The sequence below is a fragment of the Mirounga leonina genome, unplaced genomic scaffold, assembly GCF_011800145.1.
Source record: "Mirounga leonina isolate KUSES-001 unplaced genomic scaffold, KU_Mleo_1.0 Mir_53, whole genome shotgun sequence".
NCBI classification, from domain to species: Eukaryota; Metazoa; Chordata; class Mammalia; order Carnivora; family Phocidae; genus Mirounga; species Mirounga leonina.
This window is the reverse complement of record NW_023270807.1, coordinates 1,815,454-1,829,788: the sequence shown is the minus strand read 5'-3', so window position 1 is coordinate 1,829,788 and position 14,335 is coordinate 1,815,454. Positions and strand designations below refer to the sequence as shown.

Below are 14,335 nucleotides of genomic sequence, written 5' to 3'. Positions count from 1 at the left end.
AACCCTTCTGTCACTGTCTCCCCGTCCAAACCAGAAAACATTCATTGCCCGCCCCCCTTCCCAGCCCAGCACAGCTATCCCACAGTTCCCGAGTGCCAGGGCAAATGCAATCAGGGCTCATTAGCTGCTGCTTTGCATCTCATTTGCAAAATGTTCCCACTACTGTCAAAATGCCAGAATCCTCCCAAAACCGCTGCCCATGACAGGCAGGGCTGGCCAGCTCTGGAGAAATAAAATGGATAAAATTCCACTGAGAGTCTGCATAGGGGGCTAAACATGGAGGGACAGGGAAGAGCAGAAGGAGAAAACAGAAGCAACTTCCAGTTTCAGACCCAGAGAGGCACCCAGAGGAAGAGCAGTAGATACTTAACAAGCACCTGCAAAGTCCAGGTGCCATGCACAGTGCTTTATGCACTTTATCCACTTGCTTTTCATAATGAACCATATTACAGATGTGGAAACTGAGTCTCAGAGCTGTTAAGGCCTCGCTACTCAACGTGTGCATCTCAGGACCAGCAGCTGGGGCATCACCTGGGAGCTGGGAGGAAATGCAGAATCTCAGGTCCCACCCCAGACCCTGAATCAGAGTCCACATTGCCACAAGAACCCAGGAGACTAGAGCGGGAGAAGTACTCATTAAGGGACCTGCCCTCTGATACGCAGCCAGGAGAGGAAACTGGGGCCTGAACCAGTTAATCCCAAATTAACAAATATTTCCTGAGCACCTACTATGTGCAGCACTGCGCTAGGGGAGGGACCCAGGAGACAACCAGACACATGATATCCGTAACCTCGTGGACAGTACACGAATATTCTCCCAAAGCGGGAGACACCCAACAAATATATAATAGCAGTTCAAGTGGTGAGAGGTGCTATCGAGAAAAATAATGGGGGGCAAAGAGAGAGGATGAATGGGGGGACATGTTAGAATCTCTCTTAGACAGGATGACATTTGAACAGATTTAAATAAAGTGGGAAAAGGAGGTATGTCGTGATTTGCAGAAACAGTGTTTTCCAGTGGAGGGAAGAGCAAGGGCAAAAGTCCTGAAGCAGGAGTAAGCCAGGCACACTAAAGACTCCCCAAAACTGAATGGATGTCTGGATGGATGGACAGGCGGGTAGATGAAGGGATGGCAGGTAGAGAGAGGTAGTAAGTAAGGTAGGAATAAAGAAGAGGCAGGCAGGGGCTAGATCCTGCAGGGCCTTGTAGGTCATAGGGAGGATTCTACTATCTTGTTCTAAGTATGAAGAGAAGCCATTGATATTTTTTTAACATTTTACTTTTAAGTAATCTCTACACCCAATGTAGGGCTCAAACCCAGAACCCCAAGGCCAAGAGTCACACATTCCACCAAATGAGCCAGCCAGGTGCCCCGAAGCCTTTGCTATTTTTGAGGGGGGGGGGCAGTGGGAAGAGATCCAACTTATGTTTTCAAAAGATTGCCGTGGCTTTTACGTGGAAAAGTGAGTAGATGGAAGCAAGGGCTGAAGAAGCAAACCAGTTAAGAGGCTTTTGAAATATTTATTCCCAACAGAAAGGAGTGCTGTGGCCACTAAAACACACATCCAAGAACATTTGTTCATAACAGCAAATTCTCTTCAAAGCAGCTTTGTTCATAATAGCTCCAAACTGGAAGCAACCCAGATGCCGTCTACAAAAGGACTGATCAGCAAATTGTGTGGTTTACTGCGTACAGTAGAGATAGGTAGTTTGCTTTTTCAGGGCTATATAGGATTCCACTGGGCAAATTCCACAGTGCGGTTTGTTCATACCATCAAACCTTCCTTTTTTAATGTTAAAGATTTAATTTATTTATTTGAGAGGGAGGGGCAGAGGGAGAGGGAGAAGCAGATTCCCTGATGGAGGGAGTCTGATGTGGGGCTCAATCCCAGGACCCCCGGATTATGACCTGAGCCAAAGGCAGACGCTTAACCGACTGAGCCACCCAGGAGCCCCCACACCATCAAATCTTATACAGCAATGAAAAACATCTGACTACACACAACCACATGGATCATTTCAAGACATCATGTGAGCAAGAGAAGCCAAGCTTAAAGGAACATATGTAGTGGGCTCTATATGATGTTTAAGAATAGGTAAATACTGACTTCTGGTTCCTGCGCAAGATGGAGCAGATACACTTCTCCCTATTCCTCCTGCGAAGTAGAGCTAATGCCCTGGGCATTATATATAAAACAAACTTACAAAAACTCTAAAAAGGGAGAGAAGGCAGACTGACTAGGGATCTCAGGACCCAAGGAAAAACACAGCGGTGAGTTCTCTGGGTTTTCTTTTTGCCCCACATATCTCAGATTTGGAGCTGGGAAGTTGGCAACCCAAAAATACCAATGAGTGTGGACAGAAACAGCCTCAGGAAAGCCTCTTCTCCCTAGCTGAAGGACTAGGAAAGGCACAGTCTAGCCAGACAAAAATCTTTAAAACAATAAATGCCCTAGAGCCAAACACCATGGAAAAAACTACAGCCCCATCTTCTCTGCAGGACCAGATGCCAAGTGGGGAGCTGTGTCTGGGTGTAACCAGTGCCCCCTTCCCCTACCACCAATTGGTTATAGAGAAGAACAGGTGGGGAGCTGGGGCTTCCATCCACACCCAACGGTATGAAGGTGCCCCTCCCCCTCCACACTGGGTGGGGACCTAGGTGGCCTAGTAGCACTTCCACCATCCCCGGCAGTAACAGGTCAGTGGAGGTCTGGTGGGAAGCCAGAACTCCCACCCCTGCGCAGCAGTAAGGAGGAGGCAGCCTTCTTTCCTACCAGGCTGCCAACTGTGGTCCAGTGTAGAACTGGACTTCCACCCCAACCCGGCATCAACAGGCACAGCCTTAGACCTGCTAAGACAGGAGATCTGAATAAGAGCCAGTGTCTCATAATGATACCCCAAAGTCCAGGATACAAGAGAAAAATCATCTGTCATACCAAGAGCCAGAAAAATCTCAATCTGAATGAGAAAAGGCAACCAACATATGCCAACGGCAAGATGACACAAATATTGGAGCTATCCAACAAGGAAGTTAAAGCTGCAGTCTTAAAAATGCTTCAACAAGCAATTATGAACACCCTGGAAACAAACAACAATATAGAAAGCCTTAGCAAAGAAACAGAAGATACGAAGGAATATCAAACTGGAATTTTAGGACTGAAAGGTCCTCGGAGGGGCTCAACAGCAGGGTGGAGACAAGAGAGGAAAGAATCCGTGAACTTCAAGATGAAACAATAGAACTGACCCAATCTGCACAACAGATAAAGAACAGAGCCTCAGGACCCTATGGGCCCATAACAGAAGAGCCAACATTCCTGCTGGGGGGGTAGGGGCGGGGAGAGAAAGAGTGTGGGGCTGAAAAAGTCTTCAAAGTAGTGGCTGAAAAAACCCGTTGTCACCCTGAATCTCTGGAGACTGTACTTACCCCCACGAGGAAAAGGAAAATGGGAGAAGCTATGGAATTTGTCTGAAGTCACATAGCTCATGGTGATTTGAATCAGGCCCTTTCCCCTTCCGGAGGTTGTCAGGCTTTAGGAAGCTCCAGAACCATCTGGAGGTTTGGATAAAATGGAGGTCCTGGCTACAGCCACAGAGATGCTGATCCAGCAGGGGTTTCGGTTGTCTGTCGCCACATGACAAAGCTCCCCAGAACTTAGTGACCTAAAACAACGATTTATTGTGTTTTGCAATTCTGTGGCTTGGCTGGGTTCACCTGGGTTCACCCTTGGCTGGGTGCTTCGTCTCTTCTACAGCGGCCTCAGCTGGGGCTGCAGTGTCGGAGACAGCTTCTTCATCCGAGTGAGTGGCCCTCAGCTGACCCTGCCCCTCCACCCCCACCCCCACCTTTACCCCCAGGCTGTGGTCTCTCCAGCAGAGGATCTTAGACCTACTTACATCGTAGCTCAGGGCTCCAAGAGTAGACATTCAGAAGGACAAGTTCCAGTGTGCATCTTGTCTTTCAATTATCTTATTTATTAAGCCTCTGCCTCTCTCACACTGGCCAATGTCACATTGTCCAAAGCAGGTCACAGAGCAAGCCCGGGGTCAGGGCGGCGGGGTGCGGGGCCCTACACCAGGATGAACCCAGCAGGAGGTGGGGATCACAGGTGACAGCGGGGAGCACTAATGTACCAGACCACCACAGTAGGTCAGCGGTGGGGCCCACACGGATTTGCATGTTCTATGACCTTCTTTCCAGGTAGCTCCCCACTGTGATGGGGATATAGGCGTTCCAGTGACCGTTGCAAGAACTGGGCCTATCGTATTCCTACACCTATTCTAGAACACCAACATCAAAGAGGCTTTTAAGTCTCCCCACCTGTTCTGGTCACCGATCAAAGGGAATGTCACAGACACAACCGCTCTCGGGGTGGGGGGGGCAGCCACACAGCCACTGGGTCATGGGAACGCTGTTCAGACGCTAGCTTCTCTAACAAGGGTAGGACTCCGTCCAGCCAGGTGGCCTTGCCCAGGTCAGTCCCTCCCCGGGGGTCGGTCTGCTCCCCTCAAAGTGAGGGCGTTGGCCCAGATGAACAAGCTCTAACCTCTGCACCACTGAGGGACCCTTTACATATTTCTTCACCCAAGGAGCTCCATGTTTGGAAAGATCTTTGTCTACCAAACAAACTGTGTGAGCTAAGACATTTTTAAAAAACTAGACAACAAATTACTTTTGACTCAATTAATTACCACGTAGAGTTTCTGATCAGCGCGACATTACCAACATTTCTACGCTGAACTGATAAAACTCCCACCCAAAGCAAAGCGCTCTGAGGTCCTGGATGGACTGAACTGCCTCAGTTTGGGAAATGCTCAGTCTGGGGTCGGTTCTGGCAATATCCGAGCTCCTCTCTGGAATCTTGGAGGCCTCTAACTGAAATGGACCAGCCAGCACGCCGCCCTGCACCCTGGGGAAAACACAGGGTGTCTAAGGATGCACTGTCCATTGTGCTAGTCACTAGTGCCATTTGACTATTTAAATTTAAGTTCAATAGAATTAAATAAAATTGAAAATTTGGGGCGCCTGCGTGGCTCAGTCGGTTAAGCATCTGCCTTCAGCTCAGGTCATGATCCCAGAGTCCTGGGATTGAGCCCCAAGTAGGGCCCCCTGCTCAGTGGGGAATCTGCTTCTCCCTCTGCCTCTGCCCCTCCCCTGCTCATGCTCGCGCTCTCTCTCTCTCTCACTCTTTCTCTCTCTCCCTCTCTCAAATAAATAAAATCTTAAAAAAAAATTTTTTAAGTTGAAAATTCAATTCCTTAAAAAAAAAAAAAAATCAGAACCTCAGTTGCACGAGTCACATTCCATGTGCTCAATAACCATTAGTGGTTACCGTAGTAGGGTAGATACAGAACCTTCTCATCACTGCAGAAAATCCAAACACACAGTGTTGGAAGGTATCACCAAAAATACAAAAGCAGGGGCGCCTGGGTGGCTCAGTCAGTGACGCATCTGACTCTTGATTTCGGCTCAGGTCATGATCTCAGGGTCGTGAGGTCGAGCCCCATGTCAGGCTCTGCGCTCAGCGTGGAGTCTGCTTGAGATTCTCTCTCTCCCTCTGCCCCTGCCCCCGATCTCTCTCTCTCTCAAAAAATAAATAAATAAATAAATAAAACCTTAAGAAAAGATACAAATGCAGGCATGCCCAACACTATCCATTTGATGGGGCCCAAAAGGAGAGCTCCTACACATCAAATTCTAGCTGCTCATAGGATACAATGGAAATGCATTTCTTGGGAAAAAAAAAAAAAAATTGGCTCCAAAACAGTGCAAAAATCACACTTAGGGATGCAGCCAACTACATTTCTTTTTAAGATTTTATTTTTAAGTAATCTCTATACCCAACATGGGGCTTGAGCTTACAACCTCAAGATCAAGAGCCATGTGCTCTACCAACTGAGCCAGCCAGGACCCCTGGAATGCAGCCAACCTTTAGAATCATGTACTATGTTTAAAGAAAGATGATTGGGGCGCCTGGGTGGCTCAGTTGGTTAAGCGTCTGCCTTTGGCTCAGGTCATGATTCCAGGGTCCTGGGATCGAGCCCCGTGTGGGGCTCCCTGCTCAGCGGGGAGTCTGCTTCTCCCTTTCCCTTTGTGCCCCGCCCCCGCCCCCGCTCATGTTCTGTCTCTCACTCTCTCAAATAAATAAATAAAATCTTAAAAGAAAGAAAGATGATTAAGATCTTGATAAAACTGCATGACCAATAATATCTGGGGTAGGCCACCAACTCTGGCCCCTACCCATAACCCGCCCCTTAGGATTCCACCCCCTTGCTCATCCTGACAAATAGGAACTTCTTTGACCCTGCAAGCCCTGTGGGGTTGTCTATTTCTAAAGGGCTGCTCTGCAAGGGGACAGTGTGGGAAAGATGGTGGGTTGTCTGATTTACCGTGAAAGTAATTTTTAGGAGCAGCCACTGTTGGTTGTCTAACCAACAGCTGGTCCTCCTTTGCACTTGCTGACCGGAGTCCCAACTGCATCACGAGAGACTCAGAAGAAAGGCTGAGTGGCCGAAGGCAGGTTTTCCCAACTTCAGCACTACTGACATTTGGGGCTGGTAATTCTTTGTTGTGGGGTTGACCTGTGCTTTGTAGGAGGTTTGGCAGCATCCCAGGCTTCTACCCAGCAGATGCCAATAGCAGCCCCCCTCTGAGTTAAAATAACCAAAAACTCTGCGGACATCGCCAAATGTCTCCTGGGAGGGGCAAAATGAACCCAGGTTGAGAACCACTGGCCTAAGGCATAAACTCTAAGCCAGTGGTTCTCAAACTTGAACATGCATCAGGATCACCTGGTGGACTTGATAAAACAGATTGCTGGGCCTCACCCCCAAAGTTTCTGATTCAATAGGTCTGTGGTGGGTTCGAGAATTTGCATTTCTATTGAGCATCCGGGTGATGCTAACACTCCTGGGTCAAGGACCCACTTTGAGAACCACTGGTCTAAGTCATTTGTGGCATTCCTGTTGCCCTGGCCAATCAGACCGGAGAGAAAGAGCTTCCAGGAAAGGTTTCCTTGTTGATGATAAGAGGCACTTGGGAAGAAACAGTCCCTTCTTCTTGAACATTGTGGAGTTTGCATGAGATGTCTGGAGTTGTGGCAGCCATTTTGGGCTCCCAGAAGGCTCTAGCTTGAGGGCTAAACCTACCCACTGAAGATGGAAAGCTTGTTCCTGGCGGTGGTTGAGTCACAGAACTAATGCTGGAGCCGTCTTCAGGAGATCTTGGTGAGCAAGATAGCAAGTTTTCCTTTTATTTTAAGCAAGTAGTTCCCAAACTTTACTGTCCATTAGAATACATGGGAAACTTTAAAACTCATCCCACATCAATTAAGTCAGAATCTGAGTGTACAATCCAAGAATCAGTATTTTTTAAGTTTCCCCAGGTGTTTCAACGGCCAGCCAAGTTTGAGAACCCTTGCTACTCCAAGTGTGGTTGAAGGACCATCAACATTAGCATTATCTGAGAGCTTGTCAGGAATGAAGAATCTCAGGCCCCACCCCACACTCTGGGACCTATTCTCAGAGCCTGTATTTTCACAGGTAATATATGATCTGAATACACAATAAAATTTGAGAAACAATGGCTTAAGCCATTTTGAGTTGGTTTTTCTGTCATTGGCATCCCAACTGTTACCATCTCCACAGCTAACACATCTGAATACAGGAGTTACACATTAAATCACATTGAAATAATTCTTTCAAGAGAGGTCCCAACGGTCTTCCCAACACTGGAGAACACTGTGGCCATGTCTCATACAGTTGACCATGCCCATACCTACAACACAGGAATTCCACTTAATGGCATACACTCTTGAGAAAAACTTACATATGCTCAAGAAAACAAACATAAAAATGTCCTTTGCAATTTTGTTACATCAGGAAAGGAAGAAAACCTAAATGTCCATAGTTGGGGAAATTAATAAATTATGGTATACTCATATTATCATGATATTAGTTAACATTTTTTATTTTTTTAAGATTTTATTTACTTATTTGACAAAGAGAGAGAGAGAGCACAAGCAGGGGGAGCGGCAGGCAGAGGGAGAGGGAAAAGCAGGCTCTCCACTGAGCAAGGAGCCCGATGTGGGGCTCAGTCCCACGACTCTGGGATCATGACCTGAGCTGAAGGCAGACACTTAACCAACTGAGCCACCTCTAGTTAACATTTTTAAAATTAATTTATTTATTTGAGAGAGAGCAAGAGAGCGAGCGTGCATGCTTGCATGCAAGTTGGGGGAGGGAATGAGGGAGAAGGGGAGAGAGAATCCTCAAGCAGACTCCCTGCTGAGCATGGAGTCCGATGCAGGGCTCCACCCGGGACTTGATTCCACCACCCTGAGATCATGACCTGAGCTGCAACCAAGAGTTGGACACTTAACTGACTGAACCACCCAGGCATCCTAACATTAACATTTACTGAGCAGATACTTTTTTTTTTTTTAAAGATTTTATTTATTTATTTGCGAGAGAGAATGAGAGACAGAGAGAACGAGAGGGAGGAGGGTCAGAGGGAGAAGCAGACTCCCCACTGAGCAGGGAGCCCGATGCGGGACTCGATCCTGGCAATCCAGGATCATGACCTGAGCCGAAGGCAGTCGCTTAACCGAATGAGCCACCCAGGCGCCCAGATACTTCCTTTTATAAATGTTTTACATGAATTACCTTGTTTAACCTCATAGCGTCCCTATTAGGCATGCATTACTGGAATTCCCATTTTACAGAGGGGGAAACTGAGGCACACAGCAGTAACTTGCCCAAATTACTGCACAAAACCCACAGAGCAAGCTGGGATTTGAAACCAAATAGTCTGGCCCTAGAACTGACCTTCTAATAATTATAGCAGCCTGCCTGGTGGGGAAAAATATCTTCCCTGACCCCCTGACCTTTCTACATAGACGTGCCCATTCTTTCCACATACACATTCATGTCTATCACAGCACCTGTAATATTTAACTGTAACTATCACTTTCATGCAATCTGCTGGCCCCTCTTAAAGTGCTTTTCAACCCAGATGCACACAAGAATTACCTGGAACACTTCTTTTTAATTGTGGTAAAATACACATAACATAAAATTTACCATTTTAACCATTTTTAAGTATTCCCACTGTTACGTGACCATCGCTAAAACCCATCTCTACCACTTTTTCATCATCCCAAACTGAAACTCTGTCCCCATGAATAAACTCCCCATTCCCCCTCTTCCACCAGTCCCTGGTAATTACCATTCCACCTTCTGTACCTATGAATTTGCCTAATATACGGACCACCTCCTATTAAGTGTAACCACACAATGTATCTTTTGTGGCTGGCTTCTTTCACCCAGCTTAATGTTTTCAAGGTTCATCCATGTTGTAGCTTGGGTCAGTACTTCATTCCTTTTTTAAGGCCAAATCATATTCCATTGGAGGCATCTGCCCCATTTTCTTTATCCATTCATCTGCCAAGGGACACTGGGTTGTTTTCACCTTTGGGCTACTGTGAATAATGCTGCTATGAACATTGTGTTTCGGTATCTGTTTTCAGTTCCTGCTTTCACTGCTTTTGGGTAGATACCTAGAAGTGGAATTTTGGGTCATATTCTGTGTTTAACTTTTTGAAGAACTGCTCAACTGGTTTTCCACAGCAGCTGTACCATTTTACATTCCCATCAGCAATGCAGAAAGGGTTCCAATTTCTCCACATCCGCACCGACAGTTGCTACTTTTTTTTAATAATAGCCATCCTAATGGCTGTGAAGTGATATCTCATTGTAGTTTTGATTTGCATTTCCCTAATGATCAATGCGGTTGAACACATTTCAAGTGCTTATTTGCCACCTGCACCTCTTCTTTAAAGAAATATCTATTCAAATCTTTTGCTTATTTTTAAACCAGGTTCTTGGTTCTTTGTGGAGTTGTAGGAGTTCTTTATGTATTCTGAATATTAATCCCTTATCAGATATATTATTTGCAAATATTTCCTCCCATTCTGTATGTCATCTTTCATGCACATGTTTCATGTTTGAACTTTTCAAACACATGGTTCTCCAGCACCTTCCATGCTATGCCAGGTGCATCCAAGGAGATAAATAAGATCTGGCCACGGAGTCAGCACCAGGGAAACATGGGTAGACTCAGGAGAGACCAGAGTCAGATGGCAATAGGGTGCTGGACAGTGTAAGGCAGGTTGTCCACACTACGGAATCAGAGAGGTCTGGCTGCAGGGGAGGGCTGCCTGGAGGCAGGGCTGGGGTACAGGCTTCAAAGGCCAGACAGGAAGGGGAGTTCAGAGGAGGAGGAGCTCCAGCAGAGGCATATAGATGGGTACACCTGGAGCAAAGGTGGAGAAGCTTCCCAAGGAGGACGGAAGAGGAAATATTTGTACCAGCAGCTGACATCTGCTGGGAGCTTCTCTGCCCATGCTTTTCCACTGTTACGTTTCCTCATCTTTAAACTGGGGATAGCAGCAGTCCCTGGTGCACGGGGCAGCTGGGTGGATTATGTGACCTGCGACAGGAAAAGCCCCTGGAACCCTGCCTGATGTGGAAGAAGTGATCAGTAGTGCCAACCAGGGATTTCTTCATTATTATCTCCTTTAATCTCAACAGCAACCCTAAGAGATGGATACCATTATCTCTATTTTTTCCAAGAGGAAACTGGGGATCAGAGAGGTAAAGTCAGTGCCCTAACATCACCCAGCAGGAAAGAGCCAGGATTGAAACTCCATTCTGTCGGACTCCAAAGTTGTGCACAAATCTTCTACAAAACTTGGGGACAGATGCTGGATTCCTGGAACCCAGAGCTGGAGGGGGCCTCCCAAAGCCACTGTGTCTCCTTCATTTTGTAGAAAAAGACAACCAGAGAAGGTTGGTGATGGCGCAGAGTCCCACAGCATGGCAGGCTGCAGGGGAACTGGGGCTGAGGCTTCCAGTTGGACTGATGGGCAGGACAGATCACCACGTTGGCCTCAGCCTCCCCATGAGTCAGGAAGCACCGAGTGCCCCAAACTGCAGCCCAGCTCAACTAAGAGCGCAGTAGGGAGCCCGGGCGTTACCCTGGAGGAGGAGGCAGGGCAGCTTCTGCACTGAGGGCTCAGCCACCTGCCACCCACCTCAGGCTGGCCGAGGTCTCCCCCAGGGGCTCCCAGTCCCCCCCCAGCTTAGGCCTGTATCACAGAGACCCCCTGAAGGGCCCCCACCACAGCCTCTTACCCACCACAGGGAGGAAGTCAGGCAATTACAGATGACCTTTGCAAGGGAGCAGAATGTAAAGTGGAATCCATTCGCCTCTGCAATCTTCATAATTACCACAGCAATTATTCCCAGCGAGCCATTGTGACCAAGCTTCAGTGCAGGTGCTGAGCCCCCAGCGTGCTGTGGTTTCTGCCTGCCCCCCCACACAGGCTGCCTTCTGTCCCATGGCATAATCGGCTGCAAGTGCACAACCTCTCCACCCTCCAGCCACAACCACAGCGGGGGCTGCCGGTGGCTGGCTTCAGCCCCATTGCAGAGATGAGCAAACAGAGGCCCCTCCTCACTGAGGACGAGGAGCCCGTGAGCAGCTGAGATTGGGCGGGAGCTGGCCCCTCACACTTCATCTGGGTCCCCTGTATTCCCACTCAACAGTTTCCTGGGTGAGGCGGAAAGACCCTCTGAGTCATTTTCCTCCAGAAACAGAGGGAAATGGATACACAAGTAGCACTCGTGGTATAATTTAGGGAAGCAGTTTCTAAACCTGGATGTGTGACAAAATCGCTTTCAAAGAAAATGCACACTGCTAGTACCTGCTCTGGAGAGTCTTGAGTCTGCTGATCTGGGGTAAAACCCAAGTGTCTCTGTCTTGTTTTGTTTTATTTTTTAAAAGTTCCCTCGTATGATTTCTATAAGCCCAAGCTTGGGAAACATTAGGAGGCACAGGAAGGAATTCCTGAATATTTTCTGTTCTTTCCCTCACTGTCGACTCTTCTAACAACCCAAAGCACCTTCTTTTCACATCTAAATAACCCCTGGAAGAGGTAAGGGAAGAGATGTGAGTCATTCACACTTTAGTATAAAGAATTTTACTCAGCCAGCTTTCTGCCTAATGTCTAGCCTAATGTCTAGCTGACAATCTGCCCATATACGGGAAGAGGAGGATAGGAATTAGGAGTGTTGAGCCTGGGTTGAGCCCAGTCTGACTCTTGGTTTCTGCTCAGGTCATGATCTCATGGGTTATGGGATCGAGCCCCATGTCAGGCTCTGCACCCAGCGGGGAGTCTGCTTGGGATTCTTTCCCTCTCCCTTTGCCCCTCCCCTTATTGGTGCTCTCTGTTTCTCTCATAAATAAATAAATAAATCTTAAAAAAAAAAAAAGGGAGTGTTGAGGAAAGAGAAGAGAGCAAGAAGAGGGAGGGAATAGAGATGCTCCTGAGAGAGGTATTAAGAGTAAGGCGCTTTGAACCGAGCCAAATGACTTGACTCGCATGTCTCCAATGGGAGAAGAGAGAGGCTTGAACTTGTAGTAACTGACACTCATGCCGGAGTCCAGACGGTAACCAGTGGTTGCCTGAGCCGCATGGGGGGAGGCCAAGCACAGCCCACAACTGCGGGACGATCTAACTCCTCGCAACTCGAAGGGTGGTCCGTGGACCAGCAGCGCCGGCATCACCCAGATGTTTGTGAAAAATGCAGAACCTGGGCCCACCAGATCCTCCGACTCCGAATCTTTTAACAAAATCCCCAGGAGACTTTTGAGCACGTAAGAAGCTCTAGTTCAATTAGCAGTTAGCCCCAGAGAACCTCGGGCATTACCCGCTTCTAAGAGAACATGAACGGGCAACAGGCAGGGGTACCACATAAAACAAGCGGGGGGACTGGGGAGAGGGGTTAAACCCCACCACTGAGCTGGCCCTGAGCTGCTTTCTAAAGGAAGGGAGGTGGGCATAGGCCAATAAGATGAAGAAGTAAAGTTGGGGCCCTTGACTAGGGAGTCCATCGCTGGGTGCACGGCTCACTTTGTCACTAACGTGAGGGTGTCATGGGGCCCAGAGGAGCTACGATGAGAAAGCACTTTGGAAACTGTGAACCACTAGACAGAGTGAGTCACTGCCGCTGTTTCCTGGTGTCCTCAGGAGACCCCACGTACGCCTGGCCTCACAGGCAGCCAAACTTACCTGTTTCCTTCCCATGACTCTTCAGAGCTGGAATCTCAGGCTGAAAGGAGTCGGACAAACCAAGTCCCGTGACGGTGTTATTTTCTGATAATGTTTTAATGCATCTGCCAGGATCTGAAAAGACCCCTGGAAATGGGTACCAGGTTCAGTCAGGTGGGGGTGCTCCAGGCTCCCCAAATCTCACAGCCACCCACCTGCCAGGGCAGGGACACCCTGTCTGTACCTAAGAACCAGTGCCGTCTGGACCACCACAATGGCTAAAAGGAAAGGACAGACTATCTCAAGTGTTGGCAAGGATGAAGAGCAACCAGAACTCTCAAACACCACTGGCGGGGGGTGAAAAATGGCCACTTGGGAAAACCACTTGGCAATGCCTACCAAAGTTCACCGCATGCACACCTTAGACCCACACTTCCACCCTTGGCTATATGCCCCAGGGTCACCGTGCACGTGGCCACCGGACGCCGTGCATGAATGCTCCCGGCAGTGGTATGGTACTCGGCCCAAACCACCCAGATGTCCACCGACAGTGGGAAGACTCAACTGTGTGCGGTGACATGTGCTACGCTGCCCCTGCTTCAGGCCAAAGGTGCCCCTACCCCAGCTGCGGGGGGAGCTCACCGCTGACAACCCTCGGTCCCTCCCCAAGAACTGCCCTCCACCTGACAGACCTCTCCAGGCGGGAAGCTCACCTCCAGTACCTGGCTGCCCCCAGGTCCGGATCCCTCATCTTAATGCAGGACCCCTGTGAAGCTGCTGACACTTTCCAGGGCTGCAGGTGGAAGGGGGAGCACGCTGCAGGGGCGATGTCTCTGGAATCGGGAGAGGCTGGGGGAGCAGTAATTTCTTATAAAGCCCGAGGGATGGGCCGGCTGTGGCTGGGGGCTCTCGTGGCCTGGAGAAAGACAATGAAAGGCTGAGAGTGATGAATCACTAATTCAAGGCCAAGGCTGAAAACCAAGGGCCTCCTTAGCTGCATAAAAATTCTCCCCTACAGCTGAGAGGGAGGGAATAGCCGAGCAAGAGACACAGAGCTTCATGATAAGGGGAGCAGAATGTCAGAGATGGTTGAATTCTCAGCCCTTGAAGAGTCTGTGGCACCAAGGTCAGGCCTTGCTCTGGAAAGAGTGGGACTTGGAAGTGACCCCTCAGAGCCTAGCATGCCTCCACACTGAAGACAGCGCTGAGGATCCTCCCTCAGATC

The 14,335-nt window shown here is 48.6% G+C and overlaps 1 protein-coding gene across 1 annotated transcript in view; it reads right to left on the bottom strand.

Annotated features, from left to right (window-relative positions):
* The window catches only part of PACSIN1 (protein kinase C and casein kinase substrate in neurons 1), a 32,853-nt gene extending 19,653 nt beyond the window's left edge, over positions 1-13,200 (bottom strand). Inside the window, exon 1 of the mRNA XM_034990475.1 lies at positions 13,132-13,200. The gene's annotated coding sequence lies outside the window, so the exon portion shown is untranslated. The remainder of the gene's footprint in view (positions 1-13,131) is intronic.
* Positions 13,201-14,335: the final 1,135 nt, after the last annotated feature.